Genomic DNA, 17,409 nt, shown 5'->3' on the forward strand with positions numbered 1-17,409 from the left:
CTGGGGTTGGAAGTCAATTCCATTACTTACTATACATATATATGTATAGTAAGTATATATAGTAAGTAATTCCATATATATATATATATATATATATATATATATATATACACATACACACATAGCAAGTCAATGTCCTCAAGTTTATATATATATAAAGTTTATATATATATAAACTTGAGGACATTGACTTGATTTTCCTATGCCTCAGGTGTTTTTTTGCCCCCTATAGAAATTAGAACAAATTGTATTGTTTGGATTGTTCAAACAACATTTCTCTAGCAAGATGAGGGAACCACTATGTGACATATGAGCCAGAGACCATCGTATTGGAACAGAAATGTAGGAGGTGGTGTATTTGCTAACAGGAGCCAAGACAGGGTCATCAAGGCCTACACTGGAATCAACTAAAAGTTCTGAAACTGGGGACTAGATTTTATCAAGGCACTTATAGCTAGGTCATCTCTACATGGGACAATTGACTCTTGGTCTTCTACCCAAGAGGAGGTTGAGCAGCACAAAGAGAATGGTCTTGTACTTATTGTTACCCTAGGGTGTGCTCTACAGATTTCATGCATACTTTGGTCAACGGATGCTGACTCTGATTTCCAGTGATGATAATATTTTTGTGTTATTGAGTTACCCGTGCTGGATAAGAAATCATATACTTTATGTTGAAAATTGAATCATTCTGGAGGGTTGTTTAACGGACCAAATGGACAGACATAGGATGCTAAGACTAGATATTGCTCATCCTTGGAGCTGAGACCCTGCTCAGAGATGTTCATGCATGGGGGACTCGGGGTCAGGAAGCTAGCTACTCTCCAGATGAGCTCTTCTTCCTTCTTTCAGTGGGCATGACAGCCAAGTAGCCCATCCACGTTCCTTTTCTCTCCAGCGTGTCTACTAGGAAATGCCGTGTAAGATTGTACCTTGCTTTTTTGGAAGGCATTTTCCCTTCGTTATTATTTATTTTTAAATCCCAAGCAGGTGGTTCAATTTATTGGATTCATGATTTCACTTTAAGCTGCCATTCATTCATTCATCCCTTCATTCATTCATTCATTGTCTGTAGTCCTTAAAAACAAAGACTGTAGAGTCTGATCTGGGTAGGTTTACTATCAATTTTACCATATTGCAATTATGAGAGTTTGAGAAAAGTTGCTCAGTATCTCTGTCTTCTTCTGGGGACTGGGGCAATAATAGAAGTTAGCTCAGTGAGTCATGGTGGGGATCAGTGAGGTGCATATTAGGGTGCCTATCACAGAGCCTGCCATGTGGGAGGCCCTCCAGGCATTGGATTTCTTATCCACTTAGGAGTTGGGAGGCTGGTGAAGGAGAAGAGCGTGAACTGATACCTACAGCATGAGCATGGCAATTTCAGCTCTTGTTTGCCTCCCTGGGCTGAGTTCAGATGAACTTGAATATATAGATTTTTGCCACTGGTGCCCCTTGGGTGGCTGGGTTCTTTATGCTCTGTATTTCCAACCCTGAGAAATCTTAGTCTGTAGAGATATATCCATAGGTATTGGACTCTCCTAGGTTATCCGTCTTTAGCTCCTGTAGAACAGCATCATAGCCCAGCAAATGTCGGGCAGCGTCCCCACATGGGGAGGTCTCACTGATTCCCCCTCGTGAGCAGTGGTTGTGTTTGTATGGCCAGTTTGGCTATTTTCTGTGTGGCCAGCACTCCAGTCTTGCAGGCAATTCTCACAAGGCCAGCAGAGAATGCAGCTTGAATGGAAAATGTTGTTTGCATGAAGATGTAATTAACGCAGCTCTGGAAAAGACAGCTGGTGCCAACTGGCTGGAGAAGTCACAGCTGCCTATGGGGGCTGATTGGTTGGTCATCCCATGCTCTCAAGGCTGGGAGGCACTTACAAGTCATCAGGTCCAACCCATAGCCCATGACTGAGTCATTCTGTGCTGTGGCCCTTCATCCTAAACTCCATTGTCTTCAAGGGAAGGAGAAAGTCATCGGTCATAACTCCCAGTGTGGCTTTTTCCATCTCTGGGCAAATCTGCTCATTATAAATTTTTTTTTTTATTCCCCCAGAATTGTCCTCAAATTTGCTTTTTCAGAACATCTGCTCACGGATGCTAATTCAGGTCCATGTGACTATAGGGTACAAATGAAACCTCTCTTCCCTGTGATAGCTTTACAGATTCCAAGAGGACAACTGTGGCTCCAGGGCGATTTCCCTACTGGTTGGTGAAACATCTGGTTCTTCCAAGTATTTCTCAGATAATGTGATACCTAACCTTTCTGACTGCAGACCCCTCTCCCAGCTCTTTCTTGGACCAGCTGTGTGACTTTAGGTGAGCTTCTTATCCTCTCCCAAACCTCTCCTTTTTCCTGTGCCAAATGGACAATGGAGATTGATATATATTTATTTAAAATAGTACATGACTTAGATAGGAAGTTTAAATAAGATCAATGATAAGGTGGTTGTCATGGTGCTGGGCCTATAGCAGGCACTCAATAAATACTAGTGATCATTTTTGTTGTTTTAGCAATCAGCTTTGAGCACAGTGCCCTAGATATGCTTGTCCAGCCCAGAGATGATGCGAACTTACCAGGACCTGTGAACTAGTGAATCATCTAGGAGTGGCCTACACCCTTCCACTCTTGCTTCTAGCTGGTTCTTGCCTTTGTTGGCCATGTGCCAACCACACTGGCCTCCTTGCCTTTCTCTGCCTGTGCTAAGCTCTCTCCCGTCTTGGGGTCTTCACTCCTGCTGTCCTCTCTTTGGAGCAGACCCCTCCTTCTCACCTGGAAGTGAGAATGCTTTTCATAATTGCTTCTTTCTCAACTTGCTATCTCACTTTCCAAACGTCACTTCCCTTCAAAAGGAGTTTCCTTTGATCGCCCATGTAAACAATTTCCTCTAATACATTCTTCCCTCTGCACCCAATCTTTGTTCCTTATAACATCCCTCTAAATATGCAATTACACATTTACTGATGTGTTTACCTTGATTAGTGTTTGTCTTCATTGCTAGAAAGTCAGCAACATAAAGTCTGCTTATTTTAAAAGATTTTTTTCTTAGGGTATCTGGGTGGCTCAGTTGGTTAAGCATCCTACTTTTGATTTTGGCTCAGGTCGTGATCTCAGGGTCGTGTGATCAAGTCCCGCATGGGGCTCAGTGCTCAGTGAGGAGTCTGCTTGTGATTCTCTCTTTCTTTCTCCCCCTTCTCTCTCAAATAAACATAAATCTTTAAAAAAACATTTTTTCTCAACATGTTATAATGGAAAATTTTAAACATACTAAAAAGTTGAGAGAATTGTAACACAAACGTCCATATACATGTCCTTTAGACCATACAAGCAACATTTGCTATATTAACTTGATCACACAGTCCTCCAAGTACCCATCTCTCCTTCCCTCCCTGCGTCCCTCTATCCTTTCATCCACCATCTTTATTTCTTCATGCATTTCAAACTGAACTGAAGACATCAGCTCACCTCGCCCCTAAGCACATCAGTGGGCCCATATTATGAACCAGAGTACAATATTCGTTTATGATTCTTTTTCCAGAAGGAAGATGCTTATATGCTGAAATGCACCAGTAGGACGTGTACAGATCTGTGAGTTTTGCAAAGGCACACGCCATTTTAACCAAACTCCCCCATTAAGACACAAAACGTGAATATCGTCCCCCTAAATTTCCTTTTGTTCCTCCTTGGTGAAACCGCAAGTCCATTGGCCCTCCAGGCAACTACTGTTCTGACCTTTCCCAATGCTGATGAGTTTCTGTTCTCCTAGAATTTCATAACTGGAATCATAGAGCAGAAGACTTCCTTTATCCAACGTGATGTGTTTGATGTTCTTTGAAATTATGACCCACGTCAACAGTTCCTTTGTGGTATCCCATTGTCTGGTTGTACCACAGTCTCTGTGAGCTTCCATGGAAAGACACCTGGACTTTTTTCTTTCGGGGGCTCTTATTAACAAAGAGGTTATGAACATTCAATTGCATTCATTTATCTCATTTTCAGTTATTATGAATTAAGAGGCCATGAGCATTCTATTACATTTTATTACATTCATTGATCTTAGATAAATACCTAGGAGTGAAAGTGCTGGGCCACAGAGTATAAGTATAGGCTTATTTTTCTAAAACAAGCCTGGACTTTTTCCCAGCGTAGTTGTAGCAAGAGTCTGTTTTATTTACTAATGTCAACTAGTTAGCAAGGGAGTTTGGCACCGAATAAGTGCCTTATAAACATTTGTTAGCTTAATGAAAGAGAAAATAAATACGAGTGTAAAAAATGTTCTAGTCCTCTCTTACTATTTACCAGGGGAGCGTGGCCCTCCTCAAATCAGTTAAGTTCTTTGAGCTTGAATTTCATTATCTAACGTGAAATCATCTAAGGTGTCTTAAGGCCTTTACAGAAAGGAGCAGAGCCAAAGGGCCCACAGTCGGTGGGGATGGTCAGAGGCGACGGACGCCTTTGATTTGCTGTGATGTTGCCTTTCTTCGGCCCCTCCCCCGGCTCCCACATGCACCACCGAGGCCTTGGCCTGCTGCGCCCGGGGACTAGGCCAAGGCTTAGGCACGGAGGGCTGAAGGAAAAGAGAAGAGCAGGAGGCCCTTGGATCCACCACTCGTCCCTCTCCAGGGTGGATTAGTGTTTCCCTCTAAGGCTGGCATTTATATACTTGACTTCTCCTACATTCCTTCCCCTTCAGATTTAATGTCTAGGTTTGTCTGATTTTTAAACTGGGTTATTTGAATGTCAAACTTTCGATAACACTTTAATAGAGGGGTCCATTAACCTGTGCTAAATGAGAGCCCAGCGTCTCTGGAAATACATGTGACATCCACATGAATACCAAGTGCCTTCATTAGGCGCGGCGCTTCTGCCATGAATACCAAACGCAGAGTCCGACTCAGGGACACAGACTCCACTCCCGGGAGTTGCCAACACATCTTTGTGTTTCCTCGGAGGTACCAGTCAGCCCTGTTTGCTGTTTATTTCCAGGTGATAAGACGTGGCAATGACGGTGTTGGCGGAAATAAATAAAAGGCATCCTAACCCCCAGATTCAGAGGTGGAGAAGCCAGGCGGCTGGGGAGGACCACCCTGGAATCAGCAAGAGGACGCCCACTTAGTATGCAAGACCACTTCCAAACACTTCATAAAAGGCGATAACTTTCTTTGACCAATGAATATATTATTTATAAGTGATTCCAAAGCCTTCTTCTCTCCCTCCTTCACCACCAGCCCCCCTGCCCCCCATTTTCACAGTACGCTGTAGCACTTGTTCGATGATGAAGCCCCTCGTGATAAATAATTTATAAAGCAATTTACAAGTACATTATTTTTAGCAATAAGATAAGACCTGGAAGAAAGTGTTTTACTGATACACACACACACACACACACACACACACACACACACCCCACAGCTTCTAAGTAACAAGACATCCGAACACCGATAAGTGGGGGAAGGGGTGGGCAGGAGGTGGTCCACAGAACTGAGCCCTTATCCATGAGGCATGGGAAGTGTATGAAGCACATTTGCATAATAAGCAGGAGAAAACCCACGGAAAAGAATCTTGTCTCTTCATTCTTGGCACACAGTTGCTAAGGTCTTTCTCATGGTGTGATTCTAAATGAAGATGTTTTTCCTATAATATCTAACTTGTCTTAAGCATGTCCATTGATCTGGGTGCAGTGTTGAGAGTTTTCCATGAATTATCTCATTTCATCTTCACTGTCTCTAGGAGGTGTGTGTTCTCATTATCCCCACTCTATGAGGGAGGAAACCAAGGTGTCTCTTGGGCTTCCGTGTTTCTTGACTCTTGGGGCTCCCAATCCAGTTCAAACCACTCGTGCCAGCGTTCATTCAATAACTAATATCCCACGGTATTTTTTTTTTAAAGATTTTATTTATTTATTTATTTGACAGAGAGAAATCACAAGTAGATGGAGGGGCAGGCAGAGAGAGAGAGGGATGCAGGCTCCCTGCTGAGCAGAGAGCCCGATGTGGGACTTGATCCCAGGACCCTGAGATCATGACCTGAGCGGAAGGCAGCGGCTTAACCCACTGAGCCACCCAGGCGCCCTCCCACGGTATTTTTTAAGCTCCTACTCTGTGTCCAGTTTTTGTGCCGGGAGCCAGGATGTGTAGACGGATGGTACATCTGTAGCGGTTTAACTGAACTAGGATGCAAGCCACATAGATAATGTTCAATTTTCTGTTATAAAGAAGGTAAAGAAAAAGGATGACATTAATTTTCATGACATATTTTATTTAACCCAATATATTTTAAGTAGTCTTATTTTAACATGTACTCATAGAAACATTATTTGATGAGCTATTCTTTTTTTTTTTTTTTTTTTTTTGGAATGTTTTCTAAACTCAGTGTGCATTCTACACTTAGGACCCATCTCCCTTAGGACTGGCCACATTTCCAGTGCTGAGTAGCTACATGTGGCTTGTGGCTATTGACAAGGATGGTATGAGGTCTAGAGAAAAACTCATGAGGCTGATGCCAAGGATGAAAGTTATCTCTATAGTATGACTGTCAACCTCACATCAGCACAGGGTGGGTCATGGGCTGGTAACTCAAAATCAGCTGGGCAGGCCTCAGGTTAGAAGGGGGAGGGGCAAGGGGCCCAGTGCCCCATAATGTCCGTTATTCCCCACCGCCCCCAGCACTGACTTATCTGATTTCTTGTCCTGTTTGTACTTGTCCTGCTGTTTCTTTACAATTTTCTTTAAATTGAGTTACTTTTTAAACTTCAACAAGTTCAGTCGACCGTGGAACTTTTTGATGCTACCATTAGTGGAAAAGCAGGATTGATTGTTATAAATAAATTAAGCATAAAATAAATATGAAGCAAACAAAATAAAGTTATTAAATTCTAGCTGGATAGTCCTGCCTGTGTAAAGCTTTGGGATCTGCTTTATCTTTGGGTAAAAAGTGGGGAGGGGCCCGGCTGGCTCAGTCGGAAGAGCATGGACTCTTGATCTCAGGAGTATGGGTTCAAGCCCCATGCTGGGCATATAGATCACTTAAATAAATAAACAAAATAAACTTAGAATAAATCAATAAGGGGGCTATATCAGGAGAGGGAACTGCCGCTTTAGATCAGGATGGGGCGTGAGGGACTGTATTTATTATGCTCCTACTAAAACAGCCGAAAACCAAAAAAATACATCCAGGAATGGTTTTCGGGACCTGGACAAGAGGCCACAAAGGAAGGCATCTCTGAGAGGTGGTAAAAAAAAATGAGGTGAGCCCTGACATTGCCCAGCTTCCTGTCCTGGGAATAATCTGCCCAAGGGCGAGTGGTGCTTGGATCCCACCTAACCAATCTTAAACGCAGGACCCAAAGGACCAAACTCGTTCCAAATAATTTAACTTCATTTGAGAACAAAGCTTAAAAAAAAAAAAAAAAGGAAAAGAAAAATAGTTACAGGAACAAAAAATCACTGGGCTGCAGGGCAGTGTGGAGAAGCTGAGGTGGAGCTTTGCAGCTAGGGAAACAGAGCTGAGAGTCAGCGGTGGAAGGCAGACAGCATTCCCAGGACCGGGTCGTGGGGGAGGGGCTGGAGCAGGGAGAGTTGCACACAATAGGAACCCCAGATCTCCGCTGAGGGCATCCCAAGCATTCAGCTATGGGGTGATCGGGCGCATTTCTGAGCAGAAGGGATTTGAGAGTGCCCTCTGCTCATGCAGGCTGGGAACAGAGCCTACTCCCACCAGCCAGCCTGGAAAACCTCATAATCCCTGGAACATGGGGTCAAGTACATGAATGAGTCTTGCCTCAGGGGTAGGGAGGAATGAACCCTACTTCCAAGTGAGTACTTCTCTGATCCTATCTAACACGGATGAGAAGTGGGATCCCAGAGAATTAAGCTGTTTCTGAATAACGGCATCCAGGAATGAGCTAAAGGATATTTTGAGAAAATATAAAAATCTCCTACACCCAACAAGGTAAAAGTGATAAGGTCTTATTTATAATCAGCGATCACCAAGCATGCAAAGAAGTAGCACATTCCTATCCGGGAGGAGGAAGAAAGTAAAGGGAAACTGAAACGAAACCCACACAGATGTTGAAATGAGGAAGAGCATTTAGAAAGTGACGACAACTGTATGCCTATTATACCTCAATAAATCATTTTTTTTATAAAGGAAGAATTCAGATACTGTTCAGAAATGTTTGTCTAGTACCAACGGGTCTTCTCAATGGGATCGGAGGAAGAGAAAAGGACTTGAGCAGAGAAGGACCTTCCCATGTGAGGCCATGCGTCTCAAAGACGCGTCCATGAGCCACACCAATTCATCTCCCGGAACCCCTCCACTTGGGGAAACACTCAGCCAGACTGGGCTCGGGACTGGAGGCAAGAGCATCTGAGGCTCTTTCCGACCCTGCAAGAAGGTCACTCAGCTGGAACGTATAGGACAAGGGAGACCCAGGGAGATGGGGCTCCTGCTGTTAAGAGGGCAACTGACCTGAGATTTTTAATGGTTTTGGCAAGAGTTAGGTGAGCCTGTTGCCTCAAATACTGGCCTATGTTCAAATCCCTCTTCTTGTCCTTGAGGAGCTTTTGGAACCTGGACAAGTCAAATAACCTCTCAGAACATCCCTTCCCTCATTGATAATCTGAGAATAATAACCCCTGTCCAGAGGGACAATTTGAGAGGATTAAATTTTATAATGTACGCTGTTCAGTGCTCTTTCTTCATTTCCTCACGGCACTCTACACCATCTGAGATGACCGTTTTCAGTCTGAGCCGGATACGGATTGTGGCTACTCCACACCCCTTAGCTTCCCATCCCCCAGAGCAGGAGTCTTGTCTTTTCTGTTTGTGGTGTATCTCCTGCCCTTGGAGGGTCTAGCACGGGACAAGGAATAGGTCCTTGTGAATGTGTGCTGAGTGAAAGGGTGACCTCGGCGAGCAAACCACGACATCTGGGACACCGGAGATAATCGGCAGTTTAAAAGTAAGTGTTTATTTAGGTTCTCAGAACAAGGCCAGGGGATCAAAGGTATTTCTCCGACTGTTCTACCGAGGGCTTGCCAACTTGTCAGCTGATAATTGAGGCAAGTGTAAGCAGTACTCTGAGTTCTCCTGAAGTTCACTGTTTCAATCAAGGTCAAGAAAACTTTTTCTGCCTCGAGCCAGGTTGAGTCATAGCAGATTGAAGGAACGAAGCTAGTAAATAAAATGTTCCTTCCATCTGATCTGCCTGGATGAACCACAGTCCTGGCCCCCGGAGCTGGCCCCCTGGAAGCATCCAATAGACCATGGCCCAGAAGTGATAGTTAATAATAAATTACAGACAAGGCGGGGCCACCACAGGGAGACCCTGCATCCCTTCCCCCGGCCCTCGCGTTCCCTCTCTGGCCTGTTCTACCCCATAGGCTTAATAGGCATCAAAGCGAAACAAATCCAATAAAATGTTTCCCTGAGCTAGGAGTGAGTTCAATGATTCATTCCCATTCATTCTCTCCCCTTCTCAATTCTTCCTGCCAAACAGCTGATCTTAGCTGACAGAAGAACAAAGGAAGAGGCATTTCAGGGGAGTCTCTTTGGCTCCCTCCCTCACAAGAAGCAAGACCCTGCCCTAAGGCTTCCCAAGGCGGAGGAGACATCCAGTCCATTTGGATAATGGGGCCATGAACATCCTACCAGGGGCAGGACACTAATGTGGCCCCCTGTGGCTACCTTTGTGTTGCCCCCCAGTGGCTGAGAAGTGGCTGAGAACAGGCAGTTTTCAGACTCCCTGGTGCCAGGGACGGACTGACTGCCGACCCCCAGCTGCTGTCCTTCGGGGTGTCTCCGGCACAGGCGCCCACACCACACGTCCCACAAGAGGCCGAGGACTGAGTATACGCGCGGGGTACAGACGCAGGTTCATTTCTGTGAGATTCAGGACCTCTTTCATAGAGGACCCCCCCCCCAAGCTTTATGGAGGTATAATTGACACATCGAATTATAATATATTTAAAGTGTACAGCGTGATGGTTTGATATATGTCTACATCGCGAGTGGATTTCTGCTGGTGAGTTAAATAATGCATCCAATCACCTTGCCTTTTCACTACCCCCTCCCCTCCTTTTCTGGTAAGAACACGAGTTCTACTCTTTTGAAAAATTCCAACCATGCACAACACAGAATTACCAGCTGTAGTCCTTATGTTATTACGCATGAGATCCTCACGCTGCATTCAACTTTTCTTTGAAAGTTTGGATCCTTCTATAACAGGTGACTTTGGTTTGAGGAATTGCCAGTGGCTCCGCCGAGACCCCCTCCTTATAGGGCACCACGGGCTGAGGGTCTTCTTTCCAATCCTCCTCTCTGCCCCTCCTCACATGCAGCAGGCCAGAAAGCTCCCCATACGCCATCCCCCACCTTCCCCAGCAGCTTCTTCCTATTTTTCCCACAGGCATTCCCTGCACCCAATCCGCTGCCCATTTGAGTCTGCCCTCTCAGAGAAGGATGTATACAGGCGGGGATTTGGTTTCTTCTGAGGCATCTCTTTGGCTTGCAGAGGGCTACTCTTTTGCTGTGTCCTTTTATGATCCTCCCTCTGTGGACACGTACCCCTGCTGTCTCTCTGTGTGTCCAAATTTTCTCCTCTTATAATGACACCACTCTGCTTGGTTAAGGCTTACTCTAGAAAAACCTTGCTTTAACTTAATTACCTCTTTAAAGACCTTATCTCCAAACATGGTTATATTATGAGGCACTGGGAGTCAGGACCTCATCCCTCGGATTTGAGGAAACAGTTCAGCCCATAACAGTCACCCAGATGCCTACTTTCTGTGGGAAGAGAAGCAGCCCAGGGTGAGAATATTTCTAGATGCTGAAGCAGGGGCCTGGCCCTCCGGTCAGGGGCCTGGAGGGAAAAAAGCTGGAAAGTCGGAGACCGGGAGTCTGGCATAGAGGCATGCAGACAGGCATATGGGAGTGCGCCAAAAGGGGAGGGACCTCTGTATCACACCTCCATTGCCCTGGAGAGCATTCACCTTTGAAGAGGCACAGAGCAACCAGGTAGACAAGATGACTTAGCAGGGGGCCATGGCCTTATCTGACACCAAGAACTGACCCAATGAGCACGTGGATAGAATGGTCACAGTGACAGAAATGGAGGCTATTCTGAGCCCAGTCATGTGGATTTCCATGTGCATAGGCCATTCCTGCTACTGCTGCCCTGGGCATCTGTCTTGCCACCAACAGTGACCAACACTGAGCTCCCAATATGGCACTCTACCTCGAAGAGACAATGCTGCCATTTGTTGGCAAATAAGCTTCACGTGGCCCCTTCCATCCTAGAAGGGTGAGCAGATAGATACCTGCTCTGAGAAGGGGCTTGCCTGTTGGACCAATGAGCTTCATCAACACCTCGGGACAGAGGTTCATGGAACTCTATCTGGAGACATGGCACCCACACAACGTGGTGTCTGACCAAGAGCCCAATGTCACAGCGGAGGAGGTACTAGAGTGGACTGTCATCCTTGCAATCTACTGGCTTGGGTGGGCTTTTCTTGGACCTTCTCTGCTGTCTGAGACTTTTTGTGACCAAATTCTCCTTTCCTCCTCCACTCCTTGTCAGATGTCAGAACTACAATAAGATGAGAAAGTTCTTTCTGCCTTCTCTAGCTCACTCGCCTTCTACTGCGAATAAAGCTCTTGCCTTTCTGATTCTGTTTCAACAGTTGCTTTTCTGATGTGGTCAGCTTCTGTAGGCTAATTGATCTGATCTGCATCCTTTTATTGCCCTAAACGACTGTACTTAAAAGTTCTTAATTTAACTGTGACTATTTCAAATGTATTAGTAGGTTTATATCACCTTTTCTTTAGAAAAAAAAAATCAGATTTTGGCTCAAATCATTGGACCACAATAAAAATCACAGAACTCTGCTGTTAATGCATTATACATAATTATATTTGAACTTTCTGTCTTAGGAGGAAATTAATATTTTTTGCTAATGGATACATTTAAATTATTTCTAAAAACTTATCTTTTGGCATAGTAGCAGTTAGAATCTTAGACATTAATCTCCCATGACATCGTATTTCATGGATTTTGTAATGTGTTCCAAATGTTATGTATCTTAAGTTTTAGTAATGACTCAGGGTACTTTTCCCATCCAGGGAAACCAGAGTACCAAAGAGTTCATGTACTTAACATTCTGCATTTTATTTTACTTATTTATTTTTAAAGGTTTTATTTATTTATTTGACAGAGAGAAAGAGATCACAAGTAGGCGGAGAGGCAGGCAGACAGAGAGAGATGGGGGACGCAGGCTCCCTGCTGAGCAGAGAGCCCAATGCGGGGCTCGATCCCAGCACCCTGAGATCATGACCTGAGCCAAAGGCAGAGGCTTTAACCCACTGAGCCACCCAGGCACCCCAACATTCTGTATTTTAAAGATATTTCCTTTTTAGGACAATATACACAACAGTCAATGGGTTCACAAAACATGAGCTTAACTGATTTATTTGATGTACTTGGCTAGTTTCCAATTAATTTCAATTTCACTAACCTACGCATTTAGAGGGTTTCCAAAGTATAGCAATTTCCCCCAATTTACCATAGGAAATAACTGACTTTTTTTTCCCCCAATTTTAAAAACGATTCTTGATTTCCTTTAAAATCCTTTCTAAACATATCCAAATCTGTAGGCTATAACAAAAAAAGTAATTTAAAAAGTGATAAAAAATTTATAAAAAGATTTTATTTTTCGAAGCATCCCCCAAAGCATAAACTACCAAATTTCTATACTTTTGCAACTCTCGAGGCTTCCACAAAATTGTATGTTTCTTGGAGACAGACGTGACATCATTCTTCTTGTGTTTCTGTGGTCACCAGCAAAGCAGGGGGCAGGTAGTTAGCTCTCAATAAATGTTTGACATTTCTCTCTTAGATACTCCCTTCCCGTTTGGAGAAAAGTCTTGCTCCAAGGAGCAAGGACAGTAGAAATGAACTGTTTCCTACATGGACAGAGCTTGTACAGAGAGGAAATGATAAAAATTTGAAAGTCCTTGTAAAAAAAACAAAACCAAAACAAAACAAAGCAGCTCTAAGCTTTTGACTTTCCAAAAAGCCTTAGTGTACTCCAACTAAAGCCAATGTTTCAAAAATCCTGATGCCCGCTCCGTTATATTCTATGAAGTTTGCTTTTGATCAAAATAATGCTAGAAGGTTGCTCCCATGATCTGTTTAGCATCAAGATAAGGTCAGGAATTAATTAATGTTGAATTACCAAGAATTCCTATGGAAATGCATATGACATCTATATTATAACCATAATTAGGTAATTAACCAATCAATTATAATGATTAATGTGATCATAATGAATGTATGGCAAATGGTTATTAATTCCTAGAGTTTCCAAAGTGAATGCATTAATCACAGTTGAATCCGTGGTACAGGATAATGTAGGTGCCTAATTGTCTTTTTGAACTCTGGGTGTGATGTAATAACTTACATCTGCTGGAACTTTTGCAGTTCATCAAACACTTGGCCACATGTTATCTTTTTTCCCCTTACAACAAACTCCTCAAGCACTGGAAGGCAAGTGTTACGGTTATTGTTAATGTTGTTTCCATTTCACAGGTGGCAGAACGGGTGGCAAAAGTTTCAGAGAAGTTGGATGATTTTCTCCATATCACACCTTTTTGCGTTTCCTCTTTCAAATAGATCTCCCCAACACTCTTCGTTGGAATTTGGAGTTCTGGGACATGAACATTTATGCTAGACTTTCCCCATAATTTCCCAGACCTTTTATTACATAACTCTGCCTGATGCTTACGTAAAAAATTAATGAACTTGTCATCATCTAATAGATAAAAATGGGAAGACAATTTTACCACTGGAAAAAAGGAAGACAGGGAGAAGGATGACATGTTTGTCCGTCTAGGAACTCATCGCTCAGTAGGGCAGGCAGACATGTAAGGAACAGGTAACTTGTGGAGGTTGACTCCACCTGGCAAGTGTGGTCATGGTTAGAGTGTGCAGAGTATGGGGCAGAGAATATCTCCCTTACAGTCTGATCTTGATGAGGTTGATTCAGGTCTGTGTGTTTCAGATTATGTATGCATGGCGGAAGAGGTTTCCCAACAGTTCTCACCCTATTTAACTGCATCCAGAAAGTTCTGTCACTGTTTGGAAAGTGGGATCGTGTGTGTTGGTTAGGAGCATAAACATGGAAGTGTAAGAATGTATTTCTTGGCCTCGCCCCTCACACTGATTAAGTGGGTTGCCTTGGATACGTTAACCCTGTGATCATCAATTTCATTTCCTATAACGAGGCATATTGATACCTACTACAAATGGACAACTGGGGGATAATAAAAGAAGAGGGTGTGTAAAGTACACAAAAGGGCGCCTAGCAAATGGTATCTTCGTCTTGATACTCTGGAATGGAATCTGAGACGAAGTACTAATGTTTTCCTGCAGGCTGTAATCCCAAGGCTGGGAAGATGAGAGCAAATACTTATGTAGCCACTGTTTCATGACGAGCCAGAACGAGACCAGGGAACGCTGTTCCGAAACACTGTTCTTGACGACAACAGTCCCACAGAGAGAGGCATGCCGAGGGGCGTTATCTACCAGACTGCTCCCTTCTTCGGCCACCGATCCAAGTTTGCCGGGCCTGGTCTCTGAGACATCACGTGTTGAGGCAGTGGGGAGGAGTGGGGTGCGGCGGTATCCGGGGAGCCCCCAGACGGGGCTGACCCTAGGAATATCTGTTGTAGAATCAACGTGTTGCAGGAGTCCAGCCTGGGGTATCTTGTTTTCGCCTGATGCCTGGCTTTGATTAAAGGCATATGTCATGTTCAAAGGGCCCTGCTGAGCTCAGCCTCTGCATGCCCTTATGTAATTAGTTTGTTTAAACAGTGTCTCCATTTATGTCAGGTCTCGACTGTGGCCCTAAGTACAAGAGTGTAATAGGATATACCTATTAAACAGATGTTGAACCTTAATGGATATGTTTTGAACAATCAATCGGAATTAAACTTTCAATAACTACTGTAGAACATGAAAATGTATCTTATTACATTAAGTAGAGCAATATGGCCTTTTCCTGACTCTCCAGAGCTGTGGCTTCCCCAGATGGGGTGAGTATCAGAATCAACGAGAGGGCTTTTTAAAATTCAGATTCTTGGGCCCCCATTCATAGATATTTTGATGCGTGGTTCTGGGGCGGAACTCAGGCATCTGACTATTTTAAGGGTCCCTTGACATTTATGATGTGCAACCAGGCTTGGGGGTCCTAAGCCTAGAGACAATCAGAAGTGGTCACTTATAGACAATTTATTGTTTGTTATGAGAGACTAATGTTTTCATTCATTTCTTTATTTTTCATCCCTTGATTGATGGATGGATGGATCCATTCTTCATTGGTGTACCATCCTCTGAGCTCCTGGTAAGCACAAGTTGCTGGACTAGGCTCTGTTGGGATATAAAATATGTTTACCTAAAATTATGCTTCTGCTCTAAAAAGTGTCTCCAGTTTAACTGAGGGTTAGGAGGTCACACTTTTATTCAGCACACGGTCTGCTCCACCCATGTTCTATCTGCTTTCGCATTGAACTCCTCTAGCGGGGCCTAAAGAGGAGCCAGTGTTATCCCTATGTCACAGGGGAAGATCCTGGGTTCACTAAGTAATATGTCCACGATTACTCTATTAGCAAATTCCAGCAGTGAGGAGAAAAGATGTGTGCAAAAATAAATAAATAAATAAATATACTGAGAGAGAACAACTGATACATCTCGTAAGGCAGTCAAAGTAAGGAATATATAGGGTTAATAAAAGGGGAGGGTCACTTCCAGGGTGACTGGGCAGAGGGGAGAAGACAATTGATTGAGCTTAGAAGAATACAGGGAAAATATTACAGCCAAAGTGGACATCTAAGACAGGAGTTCCCCAACGGGGCAGGGACTCTAAATCATCTGGGAGCTCTAAGAATGATTCTGCCAAGATATGAAAGCAGCCCAAGTGTCCATTGATTCCATGAATGGATAAAGTAGATGTGGTATACAGACACAATGGAATATTGCTCAGCCACAAAAAAGAATGAGATCTTGCCATTTGCAATGATGTGGATGGAGCTAGAAAATATTATGCTACGTGAGGTCAGGCATACCGTATGATTTCACTTATATGTGGAAGTTAAGAAACAAAACAAACAAGCCAAAGTGGGGGGGGAACAAAGGAGAGAGAAATCAAGAAACAGACTCTTTTATAAAGATTTTTATTTACTAATTTGTCAGAGAGAGAGAGAGAGAGCACAAGCGGGTGTGGGGCAGCAGGCAGAGGGAGAAGCAGGCTTCCCACTCTCTTTCTAACTCAAATAAATAAGTAAATCTTTAAAAAAATAAAAATACAAGAAAACCTGATTCTGATTCAGTGGGTGTCAGGGGAGGCCTCGGAACCTGTATCATTTTAAAAGCAAGTGAGGTGAATCTGAAGTGAATGGGTTTGGGAGCAAGCTACTTGTTTACAGAATGGATCAAGGCAGCCAAGTGCTTTCAGGCACTTACTCAATATGTCATTTCCCTCTGGATGGAATCCCGTCACTCAGGAGTCCTCTGGGTCTGATTTCTCAGCAAGCGCTACCTTCCCCGCACCCAGGTTCTCGCCCTGATTCCGCCCTCCCTTCTCCCACTCTGGGGTCCTGTTTGGCTTCGACGGTCTCGCTCCTGAATTAAAAACCTCTAATCTCGGCCTCTCCATTATAGTCAGCCTCCACTCATGACCACTTGCATTCTCTTTCTCGAATTCAACTGATCATAGCGTCAGATGGCCAGAAACCCAGTTAAAAACGGTCCCCACGCCCCATTGCTGGATTCCTTAGAATACCTTTGAACTCTTTCTCAGTCTGATGCCATATCTCTTCTCTGTTTATTTGTTTGTTAATATACAAATGAACTTGGTGCTTATAATGTGCAGATGCTGTTCTAGATGCCAGTAAGCTGGGGATGAGCAAGACTCTTCCACAGTTCTGAGCTCACACAGTACAAGAAACATAATAACCAAGAAATAAACTCAGGGCAACACAGAAGAGAAGCTTCCAACCTGATTTGCAGGAGCTGGGGAGGGCTTCCTGGAGGACAGGGCCTGACAAACCTATTAGGGGAGTTCCCCTGATAGAAAGGGAACATCATTTGATATTTAGATCACGTCTGATAGTTCTGCAAAAGTAGCAGTTGTGGAAGGGGTTAAGTCCTGAGAATTTATGCAGCATGAATATAAACATGATTCTAAGACTGATTTGGGGAAGAGTGGAGGCAATGCCCAGATCCACGTCAAACTGAATAGATTGAAATAAACTTTGCATTTCAAATACAAAGGTTCATACATTGCCCTAAAACATGCTCTCACAGGCTGGGAGCATGTGGCCTGATGTCAGAAGCACATACGGAAAGTGTTTAG

This window comes from Mustela nivalis (genome assembly GCF_964662115.1).
Source record: "Mustela nivalis genome assembly, chromosome: 8".
Classification (NCBI taxonomy): domain Eukaryota; kingdom Metazoa; phylum Chordata; class Mammalia; order Carnivora; family Mustelidae; genus Mustela; species Mustela nivalis.